The sequence below is a fragment of the Puntigrus tetrazona genome, chromosome 25 (genome assembly GCF_018831695.1).
Source record: "Puntigrus tetrazona isolate hp1 chromosome 25, ASM1883169v1, whole genome shotgun sequence".
NCBI classification, from domain to species: Eukaryota; Metazoa; Chordata; class Actinopteri; order Cypriniformes; family Cyprinidae; genus Puntigrus; species Puntigrus tetrazona.
The window spans coordinates 6,297,802-6,314,078 of NC_056723.1; the positions used below are offsets into that span (position 1 = coordinate 6,297,802).

The following is a 16,277-nucleotide window of genomic DNA, read 5'->3' on the forward strand; positions in this document are numbered from 1 at the left end:
CCTCCAGGGCTAATGTGACAGTCGAAGTGGATGTGAATGCTACCAGACAGCCGTCTCCAGGTATATTAGACATCCTTAGGGTGATTCCTTCCTTCATTGCCCACAGCATACGCCCAACAGTCTGTCCAGCTCACAAGCCACCAAAAGAAAAGAAATAAAACAACAAACTCCAGACAAACGCAGGAATAACGCTGCTGACAACATACTACACCCAGGTTCTCTGACAGCCAAAAAAAACCTGTACATTAGATTTCCCTTAAGAAATCTAAAGTTGGGCTTTAAGATCCCAATAATGGAAGCTGAATAAATAAAACCACTACAACACCCAAAGACAGAGACAGTCTGCACCGAGAACACATCAATTATCGATCACGCGCGCGCTGAAGACTCGCCGCAATAGCCTCTCTGCACTATAGATTTCGCCAAAATGCGATGGGATGGGTAACCTTAGGAGCCAAACAGTATTTTATCTGCTGACCCATCAGTAACACATTTTTAATGGGATTACGCCGCATCCTTCGCTATTAATTCCTACTTGGGCTGAGTTATCCTGCTTGGCTAATGCCTTTCTACCGCTAAATTCCCTGAGCATCAGCACCTTGGGCCTAATCAGCCCATTATCTTGTTCTTCTGATGACTTCACTGGATACTTTCACGGCCCTCGGGCTGCTCTTCCAGGGTGCCGGTGGTTTCAAATGTTCCTGGGCTTAGCATTTGTGGTCGTTTTATGGCTTTTCTCTGAGACGAAGACTTCATGGGAGATGTTTTGGGAGGTGGCTTCGGAGCACTGCTGTCTGGGTGCTAATGTTCCTGTGTGGGCAGTTACAAAATGGTCATGTTTCCCCTGTCACAGAAACAATTAGGGCCGTATTTATGGCGGGTGAATGGGGTGGGTTTGTAATGGACCGCTCCTGCAGAGGAAGCTCTGTATAAATCACCCGCTTGTCCAGAAGCCGCTTTGCGCTCTTCAATAAACCAAGCTCAAAGCCGCTACACCGAATGCTGCAATGCTTATTGTGAATAAGAGTTATGAGCGATTGATATCCATCAAAATTAACAGTAATATGACCGACAGGGTCAAAGAGTATAGTATAGTATTCAGAAGCTTTCTTAACTGCCCTGCGGGTTTGTATTTCATGCACACTGCAATGTTTAATTAGAAAAAAACTATTTACTATTTAAATTAGAGTTGTTAATTTATTAAAAATGGTAATTGAAATAACTGCATGATATTCTGGATAATTAATATTGCATGTATAATTTTTTTTTATTTTCCTGTCATTAAACGTAAGATTATTACATGGCAGTGTCCTCGTAAATATAATCCAAATATTTATTAATAACAGTTTTTTATTATTAATTAGTTTAATTACACTATTTTTTTATGTTTGGGGTCAGTAAGATTTCTTTATGATTTTAATAAAAGGCTCTAAAAGTATTAATCTTTTTTTATTTTTTTATTTTACTTTTTAAGTTATTTTTAAAAAAAATATATATATATTTTCATTATTCACAATTAATAGTGAATAATGAATAAATAAATAAATAAATAAATAGCATCACAAAATACTGACTAAATGTAAAGGATTTTTAATTTAAAAAAATTACTAAAAGACCAAAAACATACACAGATTAACACTGCAGTCCAAGTTCAAATCAAGTTAAAAAAAGATTAAATCTAACCACTAACACTTTACAATATAATCACATGAGTTATTGATACAGTTGTTATTTATCAATACGTTAATAAATATTCAACATTAGCTCAAACTGATTAGGTAGAAACCTAATAACTTCAGTTTCTAAAATGGATAATGTTTATTCCATACTATAGCCATTATCTCACATCTCTGAAAAACTAAAAGCAATACTTAAATGGACGTTATCAAATATATTCTCATCTAAAAAACCTTAAAACAGCATTACATGACACAAAGAGTATATGATTTATAAAATTACAATGGTCTTGGGCATCCGCCATGACACTCCCTGCGGAAGTGACACAAACAAGAGTTTTGTTATCACTAGAACATCACACTCCTATCAGCCAATCAGATTGGTGTGTGTGTGTGCGTTGCCAGGTAACTCAGCTTCCGCAATTAGTTCTGTGAATAGTAAAAGGAAATGCTTATTGGTGGGGAAAAAAAGCAGCAGGCTTTTCTGCAAAGTTGAAGTTTTCGTTTGAAATGTCATGCGATATTATAATTATTTAAATAAATAAATAAAACAAGAATAAATGCCTCGTTTCAAATCGTAATCTACGTACAACAGTTTTTATTTATTTCCCCCGAAACAACACAATGTACTATGGCGAGCGATCGGAAATTAATTTCTTGCTGCAAATTATAATTAGCAGATTGGAATATTTCATGCAAATTACAAACAAAACCGTCAACCAATGTCAAACAAGCATGAGCTGAGCCTGGTTCCCTCGGCACAGCGCCTGTTAAATAATTCACGCAAATATTTAGCTTGTTTATTTGTTAATTCTGCTTCGCCAAATGTTTTTTGTCGTAGTTGTTTTTTTTCAGCTGCAATGGAAATCGTCCTGTTCCAAATTAATAGAGTGAAGAGGAAAGCAGAGAGCGCTCCTTATCTTATGGGGCGACCCTTAAATATAATCACACACACACACACACACACACACTTGTATTTAATCAGCTATGTAATCTACTTTCAATTTCACCAGCGCACTCACTTAAAGTCTGACATGACACACACACACACACACACACACAGTCATGTACTAAAGCCGCAGTATCACCTCCTCAGCAAGCCCGATCTCTCCATCCAGGTGAAAAGGGAAGAAAAAATAAACAGCACATCTCTTCCCCTCTGAATGCGGGTTATTACTGACTGCTTCAGGCCGGTAATGAGATCACATCTGTCTGTGCTGTAGATCAACCGGACCATATTTTAGATGGTTTTCGAGGTTCCCGGGATGCATTTCGCATGCTGGTGTCAGAGCTGCCGTATCTTTTCCGTTCTATCATGCTTGTTTGCGCAGTGTGTCAGAAGCTAAAGAGAAACAGGCCTGCGGTTTGTCAGTCACGACAACCGGAATGACTGTAGTTTTCGGCTAAATGCACATCCGCATCTTTTGGGTAGGTTTTTGGCATAATTTGATTAACATTAGGCATCATTAATACTTTTTCAAAAATCTGCAAGATTGACATTAAAAAGTAATTCAACTGTAAAAATATGATAACAACATAGGTTTTATGGTTTTAAGCTAATTGTACGGTTAGATACCGTAATTTCGTTAACTGATACAATGTTAATAAACCAACCTATTAAAGTGCTGAAATCTGTTTTGTACCTTTGAAATACACTGACAGCCATAAAACGCGGGGGTGATGAGAAAGCCACATGATGAAGCAAAGCTCATCACAAGCAGCTTTAAAATATGAACATATAGAAGGTGCTCAGTGTCATTCACGCAAACATTAAACACCATAATGGTGAGACTCATTCGACTGAAATATGGATCAAACTTTACGTTTACAACATTACATGTAACATACAACCCTAATTAACAAAACTGATAAGAAAAAGACTAAGAAGAAACATAGATATTTCATAGGAATGTCAGTTTAAGTTTTTTCCCCAGTGAAATTTACCATTAGTTTTTTACAATTCTTACATTTTTTAAACATTGTATGAATGATAGTTTTAAAGCAAAAACAAGTTTAGGTTGTTTTGTGTAAAGTAATTTTTTTAAATTTGTGTAAATTTGTATACTTTTATGTTTGGTATTTATAAAAGCATATATATATAAACAAATGTACAATTATTAAAGTATTGTTCATTGTTCATGATATTAAACGATGCAACTGTAAAGTGTTACTTTATAATAAAATATTATATTTACAAAATAATTGCATAAAGTTATATACATACAGTATAACTAAACTGAAATTACAAAAATGGATTCGATTATGCAAAAGATAACAATTAATAAAGGCTGTAAAATTATTATTTATTGTCAGTTTATATTAGGTATGTAATGTATTAAATAAGACTACTGTAAAACGCATCCTAATTGTAAATTCTTTATGTATGATAATTACAATTTATTCATATACACAGTACTTAATAAAAATTATTTAAAAAAAAATCATTACTTATACACACAACCGAATATGCATTTGCACATTATGTTAGCAATAAATTAAAAATTAAACGTATTGTTTATTGTTAGTTCATGATACTAAACGCATTAGATAAAATATAATATACAAGAATGTTTTTTTTAAAGATTCTGCCAGAACAATATCTGGACGGGGGTTTTGTGTGGACCATTTTATCATCCACAATCCGCAACAAACAGAAAACTTTAGGAATACATTTTAAGAATGATTAGTTATATTTTGTGACAGCTCTCGCCAAATCCAAGCTATTGCACGGCGGTAACAATAACTGCATTTTCGCAGGAACTACTTTGGCTGTAAGAAACGCTTCAAAAGCCAGCAGTACAATGACATAAACGATTGTTTGCAGGGGTCGGCCGTTGCAAATAGGAGCGTATCGAGGGTCTGTACAGTGAGGTTTGTTCAAATCTGGTCTTAAGAGGCATACAAAAGCCTGCACACATATATCATGTTGCGTGGGGCTGCAAGAGGTAAATAATTTATCTGGAGATTTATATGGAAAGGTGAAGAAATGTCCCTCTAATGGGTTTAATATAGCCGGCTCCAGGCTTCATCCATCACTATGGGGCTGTGCTGATGCCGCGCTGATTTCTCTTTCTTTCCACTTTCTCCCTCTCTCTCTCCCGTCCTCTTTTACGGCCTCCATGATGGCCACTGTTTAACCCTGATCCAGGCAGTGCGCCGCACATCCTTTGTCTTAATTACTGTCTCCAGGGGCCTATTTTTCTCCTTTCCTACTCTTCCATCCGTAACCCGTTCCATCGCGTGTGTATCTGTTGGTTATTTTCTGAGGTTGTTTTTCTCCTTTTTCGAGCCTAGATCTCATCTTTCGTGGTCTGCATGTGATTAATCTACTGTTGGTGGTGCAGGAGGTCAGGAAGGCTTGTTGCCTCGCTAGTCGACTCGCTATCAGTGTACACAGCTCGGAATTACACAAACAATACTTGCAAATACAGAAAAACACAGAGAGAGAGAGAGAGAGAGAGAGAGAGAGAGAGAGAGAGAGAGAGAGAAATTACAGAAAATAGAACGACAGAAAGACAAATAAGATTGCAATTTCACTTTTATACAATATATACTTTCAATATAAATCACAAAAATGTACCAAAACATATGTATATAATTTGCATTTATGTCTAAATTATTAATAGTATTTTTATTTTATATATATTTTTTATATGAATCACAATAAGGACCAGATAATAATTATATTAAAATTATATAAAAAAATTAAGTAAAAAATTAAATAATTAAATAATGCTGTATAGACTTTTATACAATATACACTTCCAATATAAATCACCAAAAATAATCAAAACATATGCATAGAATTCACATTTATGTCTAATTATTAATAGTAAATGAATAATGAATTGTGAAGGACTGTAACACTGCTGAAAATTCAGCTTTGCAGCACGAGAACAAGTGACATTTTAAAATATATTCAAATATTCTAAATTGCGATAGTATTTCATAATATTACTGTTTTTACTGCATTTTATTTCAAGAAATGAAGCCTTGGTGAGCAAAAATCGTGCCCGTTTTATCAATATAAACAGCTGTTGTTGATTTCATAGTGACTTTAACAGAAAAAAATCAAGCAAGTAGTGACCCATCATGATGGCGTTGTGGAAGAATATTGTGTGTGTGTGTGTGTGTGTGTGGGAAATATGACGGCGTCAAGCTTCACACCACCTTCATAGCAGCGCCTCACTCTCTTGGAGATGAAACTGTCAATGTACCTCTGTGTAATTGCTGTGATTATGCTGTTACTGCCTCATGTAAAATTATACATCTGCGGCACGGTACATCTAGAATTTGCTGACAATTTTCAGGTGACTGAACGACTGAAGTCATTATGCACTCACTCGAGCTGAAGGAATATATTACACACATTTAGTTATTCCTCAACTCCTCTGAATGACACCTGAAATGGATTCGGGGCAATGGATCGTCTAAGCGAAATTGAACATTTGACATTGAACGTCATGCAGTAATTCAGTGTTTTCTTCTTTGTCTCCGAACAGACGACGACGGCAAGCTTGACGGGTCTCAAAAAGCGAAATGTGAAAAGCGCGTCTGCACGTTAGGGTTTATCAAATCAAAAAGACGCTCACGGCGGAGGGCCGGGGAGGGGAGGCGAAATAAAACAGGGGTATGAGGGAAAATGAATCACTGCCCGAGCTCGGTTTACTCACAGCAGATAACGTATCGCCATCTGGGGCATCGACTGTGACTCGCCATCTGCGAAGGTACAACAGGTCATGACCAGGAGTCATGGAGCCAGCAGACGGACGGAAAGACTGCGATGGGAGAGCAGTCTGTCTTTTATTACAGGGCATCGATATTGTCAGGTCTGAGTGAGACTTCACCTCAAGCTGAGATCATTTTACTATAATTATATTGGGAGATTTATGGCATTACTCGTACGTCATTTTCATGGCGCAGTTTCAAGTTCATTTTTTGCAAAAGCATTGATGCACATAACGTACATTTAAGCACAGTGCGTATATTTTTATTATATATATATATATATATATATATATATATATATATATATATATATATATATATATATATATATATATATAATACACACACATGCTTGTGTATATTTCAGAAAAACATGTTGTTTGTATATTTATTAATAATATAAATTGTATGAACATGAATACAGAAGTGTAAATGCATGCAAATGTTTTCCAAATACATGCAGCGTACATGTCTGTTTGCATATAAATAATAAATATATACAAAACGCGCGCACATATTATGCGAACAAAAACTTTTATTTTGTATGGAATTAATCGTGATTAATCATTTGACAGCACTAGATATTCAGTGTGTGTATATCAGAGGTCAATGGCAACAACTAATTATTTTAAATAAAGCAAAAATTAAGAGACAAATATTTATATATTTAGGTACCTGTCATTTTTATTAATTGTTTATATAGATTTTTTTCATTTAGTTTTAGTAATTCCAATTAAACTAAATATAAATGAGAACAATAAAAATGTTTAGATTTTTATTTTTTAAATATTTATTTTAAGGAATTAAAGTGTAGTTTTATTTGACTATAATACTTAGTTATAGTTTTAGTTATTGTAGTACATCAAGTTAAATACAATTTTTGTTGTTGTTTTTTCAGTTAACATTTATTTCAAGCTATGAAAATGTATTTCATTTCAACTAGTTCAACTAAAGTTCAACTAAATAAAAGAAATAAACATTCTGTTAACATTAATTCAAGAAATCATACTGTAGTTTTAGTTAATTATAACAAAGGAAAACCTAAAAGAAAAGTTTGAAATAGTTTGAAAGATGAAAATGTAAAATCTCATCAAACGCTCTTAAGCAATTAAAAAATATATATATGTCTTTATAGCTTGTATTTATTAAACCGAGTTATTTAAGTAAAACTAAATAAATATTTTTTGCTTTTTTTGTGAGATAACATTCATTTCAAGTAATGAAAAGGTAGTTTTAGTTATCTCTAACAACCACAAAATCTAAACAGAAAAAAGAATAATATAATAAAAAGGAAAGATTTAGATTTTGAAAGATGAAAATAGAAAATCTAATCAAAGCCTCTTGATAAATAGTGTAAACAGTTTATTTAGCCATTAATCAGAGGGAGAACAGACCACTGAGCCAAGAAGCAGCAAGATTGGCCCTTTTTTCTGCGTGTATTATTAATTCCGCTTTGCCACCGTCTTCCTAATAATGTCAGCAGGTCTTCAGAAAGTGATTCTGTGATTCAAAATTAAAATGACCGGATTGAAAGGCAGATTTTATAATGCCCCCCAACTGAAAGCCCCTGCCCTCCCGCACGGCCATGCTTCCTTTAAGGGTTCATCAGCCTTCAAAGAAGCCACTGAAATCAAGGATCCATACTTTGCCCCCATAGCTTGAGGAACAGTGTGGCACTATTAAATATTTAGCCATTCATGCAAAGTTGGTGCAGCTTTTCGCCTCATTATATGAAGCGTTATATGACAAAAAGCATACTGCATTTTGCCAATTATATGAAGCCAAGTCAGTCCAATGAGGGTTTTTCCATAAATGCATGTATTATTTCATGAACAGTTGACATAGGTTATACATTTTTGATGGGTGTAAAAACACTGTCAGAATAGATAATCAAGCTTATAAAAACAGCTTTTAATAAATCAGCTATAATATCTCAAAAAGATGACCTGTGGTACCACAACAAATGATCAAAATTATATTTTAATATATCTATAGAATTACCATTACAATAATTTCAATATAAAGTAATATTTTATTAAATAAATCAATTTTTTTTTATATTCCGCTACGGCCACATTTAATGTTTGCAAGTCATTAATTTATTATAATTCTACTTTGTAAAATATTTAAAATAATAATACATTTAAAATTATAATAAACCAACATGTTGTTAATTAAAAATGTGCGCGGTCTAAATTATTAATTGCATACATATGTATATATAAATACACACATATACAGTATATTTTATACTGTATTTACGTGTAATCATATAATTTATATACAGTATTTAGCATATTAAAAACAAAACATATTTATCTTAAATGTATGCATGCATGTGTGTGTATTAAATGCAATTGCAGAAGAAGAGGTTAATGTAATAAAAAAATTATAACTTGGTTAAAACAAAAAATGATATTATAATATTTACATTACTGATTTTAGCATAGTCTTTCAAAACAACTGCACTGTGTTAGATGGTGTAAATAATACGCTTCATAGCATAAATAATTTACTTACTATTTTGATAAAAATTTAAGAGAGATGCTTGCAATCTCTGGTGAGATCCAAAATACAAAGCATAACACTCAACAATTCTGACAATCAGACTAAATTATAGATTAAATAAACACCTGAGCAACACAAAACAGACAATATGCTATACCTTATTCATATAACAGCGCATGCTGGGAAACAGAGCTCTGGCATAGAAATGCAGACATCCTTAACATTAACATGATACTCGCGAATGCGGAGAAAATTAAAGAGAAATATGCGTGTAACAAAATCTCATCGATGCTTACGACGTTCGAAAAAGATCTCAAACGGTTACTGGCGCCTTCTCACCGAACATTTACTATTGATGATGGCAACCGTTCCCTGTAGAACCGAGCAAATACAATCCTCATGAATATTTCAAAACTATATGTGCTACCTTTTGGCCCATTAATCCATGCGGTCAAAAGAGGGGTTTATATTCCTACTGTATATTCACACAGGGGTTTACAATCCAGGAAAATTGCCACTGCTTACACACAACACTGTCGGGAGTCAGGTTTTATCCCAAGTCAATAACGCCATTTATGCAATCATCCACCGGCTGTAAATTGCATCTATTACGACTCGAAACGTATCATTTTTATTTGTACCTGCTGCATTTGTGAACCGTGCGTAAATAGAATTAGCTACAGAGTGCTAGTTAGCGTTGCTTGCCGATTTCCAGTTGCGCAATCGCTCTTATGACAGCTTAGGATTTCGAAACTTTTTTTTATTTCTGGAGCTGTCGTACGGAAATTCGAACAAAAGGGTCCGTAAATGTATAAATGAACAAAACTTAAAATAAGTCGTAATTGCTGTGAGGCTGTAATTGTTTTTTTCTGTCATTATCACGTCAGAGTTGCGTTGACGTAATAATTCAGTTCTGTGAAAAGCATGATGGGTATTCGGCGGCAAACTCTAGCGGGAAGGAGCGCCGCAAAAGAGGCCTCTTCATTTTACACGTCGCAACGCGGTATTATTTTACTAATAGTTGTAATAATGAAGGAATCAGCCAAGAGAAGGTTCTCGGCACAGAAGGCAGCATGCCATGAAATGGAGGAGCTAGCGCACATCATTCACGCCGGTGGGGAACGTATGCTTAAGATCAAAAATATTATTTACTTTGAAGTGTAATGACCCAAGGAAGGTCCACACGCCGAGGAACGAGAGGGCTCTTCTACGTTTAAGCGAGGGGTGGACGAAAGATAAATCACATCTTATTTATCTACGCTCGGCTGGTTTGGTCTTAATGATGTGATGCCTTTATAATGACAACACCTCCAGATGAGAGACTGTATGCGCCGGCTAACAACAAAGTCATTTTTGCAGCTTGTTTTCGACATGATAATATATTAAAACTTCACGAAATCTGACTATATTTCGAGAAAATCAGTATAGAGAAAAAAAATGCATTAGTGGAAAGAAACTCATTATAAAGCTGATCAGTCTGCTTCACGAGTGTTATTTTCTCCAAAACTCATAACCAAACTTTTTTGTTTCTTCTTACTGTGACCAAACAAATTAAAGCTCTATTAACCCTTCATGAAGTAGGTGCATGACAACATAGCATTTTTTAGTAATTCGACAACGACAGTATTTTTAAATATATAGATTTAAGTCAAATAGCATTATGAAATAACCATTTTTGATTGCATCTTTGTTAAGCTGATTAGACGTACAGATTAACTTTGTGAAACGGTTTTACAGAAAATATGAATGTTGTCAAAATATGAAATCCTGTGCCACAATAGAATTGCAATAATGCATTTCCATTGGCCATTTTGATTATAATTACACAGTAGCATTTAAGCATATCCAAGACAGTTATCATTTCTCTTTCTGTCTATGCCATTGAAACGTTTGGGGTTAGTAAAATGTTTTGTAAGAATTTTTTTATGTCAAGGATGCAATAAAACGTCAGTAGACATTTATAATATGAGAACTGCTTTCAAATGAATGCTGTTCTTTTGAAGCTTCTATTCATCAAAGAATCCAGGGAAAAATATTAAGCAACACAACTGTTTTTAACATTAATGATAAAAGGAAATGTTTCTTTAGCACCAAATCAGCATATTAAGGTGTGACACTGAACACTGGAGTAACGATGTTAAAGAAGGATGGAAAAGTAAGAAAAAGAGTTATCATTAGCCAAGTTTCCATCCAAAGTAGAAGCCTATATATATATATATATATATATATATATATATATATATATATATATATATATATATATTTTTTTTTATGACAGACTTTGCTCTTGCTTTTAGATGCTATGATGCTATGGAAAAAGATCGGTCAGCTGGTTAGATTTGTAAGCAAGTTTGTGGTAATTATAACACGAGTTGATATAAAAAGTGGGCAGACATTATTCAAATGTGTTACTTTGTGACGTACAGCTGTAACAGAATGAGATTCGACTCATTTACGCGATTGTGAGCCGACTATTTTATTTTTTGATAGACAATAACTTCACTTATAATACACTGTGAGCTTTGCAGATATTTTATGTTGATATTCGGCTACATGACACAATTCAGTCACTCATTACACATAAGCAGGCTGATGGAGAAACAGCTATTGTCTCAAACGACATGAACATGAACTAATGTCTTAATACCGGCTGTATTCCAAATGTATTTCATAATTTAGACATGTTTCACTTGTGGTACAAACATTTCCCAAGGTGTTTTCCACCTCGTCTCGATCGAAGATCAAAATAACTCTTGTCCAGAAAGTAGTAGAATTTATTCACTTCCATCTAGATCTACTGTACATCGCTGCAGAACAGCAACTGTTGAATACAGCAAGCGATATGTATTTGTATGTATTATGTATATGTATTCATTTAACAGCTCCTCTGCTTTCTCTACATCGAACGTGTGCATAAATAGCACACACAAAACTTGAGATGCTTTGAAGCACCACTTACTGTACAATTTAGCCGCTTGAGATTTGCTAGGTTTTGAACTAATCCGTTGCCTTTTATTTCATGGAGCCCCGAGGCAACAAATCATCGTCACTAGCCTGAAATCCACCGCAGCCCTCAGCGAGCACACATAAGCCCATGTGCTTCTCCTGATCCAGCTGGACTTTGTTTATTTAGCCGCAGGGCCGTTAGCTCGGACGTAGCGCTATTTAGCTACAAGCAAAGAAGTATGTTTCACCTTAAAAGACTTGGGGCTCAATCCGAGGAGTCATTACAGTGAAGGCAACGGTTTGAATTCCACCCGTGGCCCGTCCTGTTACTTATGCATCAAATGTCTGAAGTCAGAGTCTCTCTCTGAAGACTGATGAGGTCAAATGCTGCAGACATCAATATTCAAGTTGACTGCAAATCAAAAAGTGATTCAAAGGGCATTGCTCATTCATCTAAAAGTTCAGATTGAACTTAGAAATTGCAAGTTTCAACTTTGTTATTTATTTAATTCTTCAGATTGTGTGTAACTCCTTAATCCGAATGTGCAACTGCTTCGAACTGCTTGCAACTGATTCAAACTTTTTCAATTAATCATTTATTCAGATCTTCAGGGCTGTCTGGTATCTTCAGGGAGCTTCTCTAAGATAGTAAGCTATGAAGATGTGTTCATGTGCTGTTAACATTGTTCTGCTTAAGAAGCCCGTTTCCCCCATGGAGGGATAGCTATGTGTGATGCAATACGTGTGCCATTGAATGATGCAACTCAGGCTAGGAAATATTAATATGCTTGAGAAACTGACCAGTATTAGGATCTTTAGTAGTTCCATGTGGCGATTTGAAAAATAAAAGAGCTATGAGGGTCACATCCTTAAGGGCAGCGTTGGTAATTTGGTTCAAAAACGTTTTGGTTACGCTGGTTCACATCCCAGTAGCAATCACTTAGTGGTATAAATGTATTAATATCCATATATATCATCCATGGAAGGTGTAGGACCAGTTCCTCGATCCGAACATTAAAACCTGGCTGTCCAACCTGCCTGTCAATGTATGTATTTGTCATCCGAGCACTCGAGCAGGAATAGAAGGAATTATTAATGGAATATTATGTAGCGTAATGAGATATGAGATAATCTGACAGTGTTGCATTCAACAGCATTTCATTGTGTCACTGGTGGAGTGGCTTTGGAGAATGATTTGCAAGGAGAGTAGTATCTTAAGTTAAAATTAAAAGTTTTCAAAAGACAATACAGTAAAATTGTAAAATATTATTAGAATTTAAAATGACAGTTTTTATGTAAATATATTTTAAAAAGGATTTAGTGCAGGAAACTTTTCTTATTACTTTCCATGTTGGTAATAGTATTTTAATGGAAACTGTGATTTTATATCATTCTTTGATGAATAACATTTAAGGTTATTTATTTACAAATCTATATCATGTTATATGCTTTTTACTGTCAGATTTGATTTGATTTAACACATCCTTGCTCAATAAAAGTGTATTTGTCCTTTTCATATTTTGAGCATTATTGTATATATAAATTGTTTGTGTTTGTTGGTGTTTATAACAGATACTTATTTTGTTTTATCTAGGCTGCAAAAACTTGCTTTAAGGTTCTAAGTCGGTGTGAGACAAATCTACTGTAAAATCCTATTTTGACAGTTCTAAGAAAAAATCTAACATTTAGCAGACCTTGCCAGCTAACTTTGTATCTGTATGTGTGTGCTTTAAACCTGAAGGTGTATTAACTGAAAATGCCACGGCTGGTGCCAGTCTCCCGAGTCTTTGTGAATTGTGAATGAGAGTGAAGTGGAGGGTGACCTTGCCCTGACCACACACTGACACCGAGTCAATTAGTAGAGTGAAGTTTGTCTGCAGTCTATGGACACCCACAAACACACACGCGTTTGGCTCCCAGCTCGCCTGACCTGATGCCACATCACACACCACTTCAGACTAAAAGATAATGGGTCACAGAGGAAAACAAACACACCTTGTGTGTTCTCTTTTTATTTGAGAACTAAAATAGAGCACTAGGATGCCCGCGTTGAAGAGTCTTTTGCGCGTTGCAGGTCAGACTCAAACCTGCAAAACCCGCATGAGCACCAAAGCTCATTTATTATTAGAGTTTGTATTTCATGTAAACATGTAGTGTATACACACGGTTTGCTAAATAAAACCAAAACATAAACAATTTATCTCCCAACAAGTGCCTGGTGCTCAAAAACGTAGCACCAGTCGGCGAGCAGTCTTCTAAGTTCAAGAAAGATGACTTGTCAATATCCTCAAGTTTGTGTAACTCCAAAAGAGTCACACGCAACAGCTCGAGTGTTTATTTATTCAAGCAATGAGTCAAAGACAAACATGGCAATCCACAGAGTGCAGTCTCTGACACGTGTGATAACTCATCAAAGTCTGAGACGGAAAGGAAAGAAAAGGAGAGAGAGAAAAGACAGGAAGAATCTCCTCAGAATTCCCCATTCTTGACAAGCAGTCAAGCATTCAGTTGTCAAAGTCAAAGGAAGAGCTTGCTAATCATGTGTGATGCCCCATAATGTGTGTGTTTTCAAAGCGATGCAGCGCTGCCGATTCTGACAAGGGGGAGGGGGTTCTAATTCTGTTGTTCTTTTTATCTGGTCTTCATTGCCCTAAGACTCACATCACTCTGTGACGGCGTCTTTATCTGTCGTTACCGCCGCTTTTTTCTTTCTCTCTCATCTACCCCTCCACCCTGAAGCATATGCTCTGAGCGCTGTCTTCTAATAGAGGGATTTTTGAGCTCTTTCTTTATCATTCTTCACTTTTCCTGTTGCTCTCTCTAACTCGAGAATATACACACGTTCACTTAAGACAGCCACATATACTACATATACACCGCCAAGCTCCAGAAAGAACAAAAACTCAATAGCACAAAAGCAGTCCATATGACGAAAATCCTGTGCATCGCACAGCATTTCAAGCTCCAGTCCAGTAGGTGGCGGAATAGCAGACTAACACAGTTAATAACATGTTATGAGAGAGTGTGAGAGAGATAGCATGTGAATTGCTTCTTTGAGTCTGTGCATCTCTCAAAAGTGTTCTCTGGCATTATTAAAATTGAAAATTTACGTACGTTTTTTTCACAAACAGCACCGTTGTTACCCTGGTTACAGATAAGATCGTCAAAGCAGCGCTAGCATCATTAGCTGTTAAGGGAGAGGGAGCTGGAGAGATAAAGTATGTGCTTTCCGTACATCAATAAAATTACAATTTGTGGCAAAAACATGGAAATGATCTGCCGTTTTATCATATCGATTACTCTTTTTATTTACTTGGCCAGCGTCGTTGTGCGTTTTAGTTATTTTGCTGTAGAAATAATAGAAATCATTTAGGTGATATGGTCATGTGACGTGGTCAAGAGCTGCCTGGAACTAAGTTTGCTGTGTGTTTCCATGAAAATTAACTTTCGTGGCCAATCAGATTCAAGCCTTCAATGGCCCAATAGTAGCAAAAGATGCGTGTTCGTGAGAAACTAATTCATCATCTAGGTGTTTTTAATTTTTTAAGCTGTTGCTTCCAGAGTTCACAATCCATATATAGCTTTCTCCAGAAAAAAAGTAGCTTGACTTAGCAGAGAAAAATGCATAGATCAAGCACTGTTTAAAAGGTAAAACAGAATAACAAATATGTGGGTGGATTTTGATGTGAGGGGACGAGCTATGGGCCTTTTCACTGGAGGAAGCGATATTATTGGATATATTTTCGCCTGAAGCGACTGTTTAAAGCTAAAATGCCTTAATGATGGATTTGCTTACTACAGACCCCCAGTTACAAACCCTCATGGTGTTTCGAACCTGTATGGCTTTCCTGTTTAAATCTCATATTTAAATTCCACAAAAATAAACAGCAAGCAAGATTCGTCAAATGTTAATGCGTTTTACTGATCGCATGAACGTCAGTAAATCACATTACTGTATTCACTCAAAAGCGTTAGATAACCAATTCTGTATAAACACTGCATTACTGTACTGACATATAGATGTATCAAACAGGTCGTAGAGTTTCACATTCTGCCTTCTGGCACTTTCTGTAATCACAGAGGAAGAAGAGAATGGAAGATGACCTGATGGTTTGCTTCGCTTACCAGCACAGAGCGCTAGGCCTCATGGATGTATCTTCAGCACAGCGGGCAGCCCCTCATCTCACTGCAGAGCGGATATCTTAGTGTTGCTTTCCATCAGTGTGTGTGGCCAGTAAGCTCGTTTTAGTGGAGCCGTGGGTTTCTGCTGGGTGGAAGACGGCAGTTACAGAAGAGATATGCAAAGAAAAAGAGGCATAATCTAGGCTTTTCTTTCTCATTCTTTCATTTTGTCTTTCTTCTGTTTTTTTTAGAGGAGTAGTTCACCAAAAAATGAAAATGATGTTAATTACTCATCCT

The 16,277-nt window shown here is 35.6% G+C and overlaps 1 protein-coding gene across 1 annotated transcript in view; it reads right to left on the reverse strand.

Moving 5' to 3' along the window:
* The window catches only part of det1 (DET1 partner of COP1 E3 ubiquitin ligase), a 60,551-nt gene that overhangs the window by 13,353 nt on the left and 30,921 nt on the right, over nt 1-16,277 (reverse strand). Inside the window, exon 11 of the transcript XR_006248100.1 lies at nt 15,984-16,122. The gene's annotated coding sequence lies outside the window, so the exon portion shown is untranslated. The remainder of the gene's footprint in view (nt 1-15,983; nt 16,123-16,277) is intronic.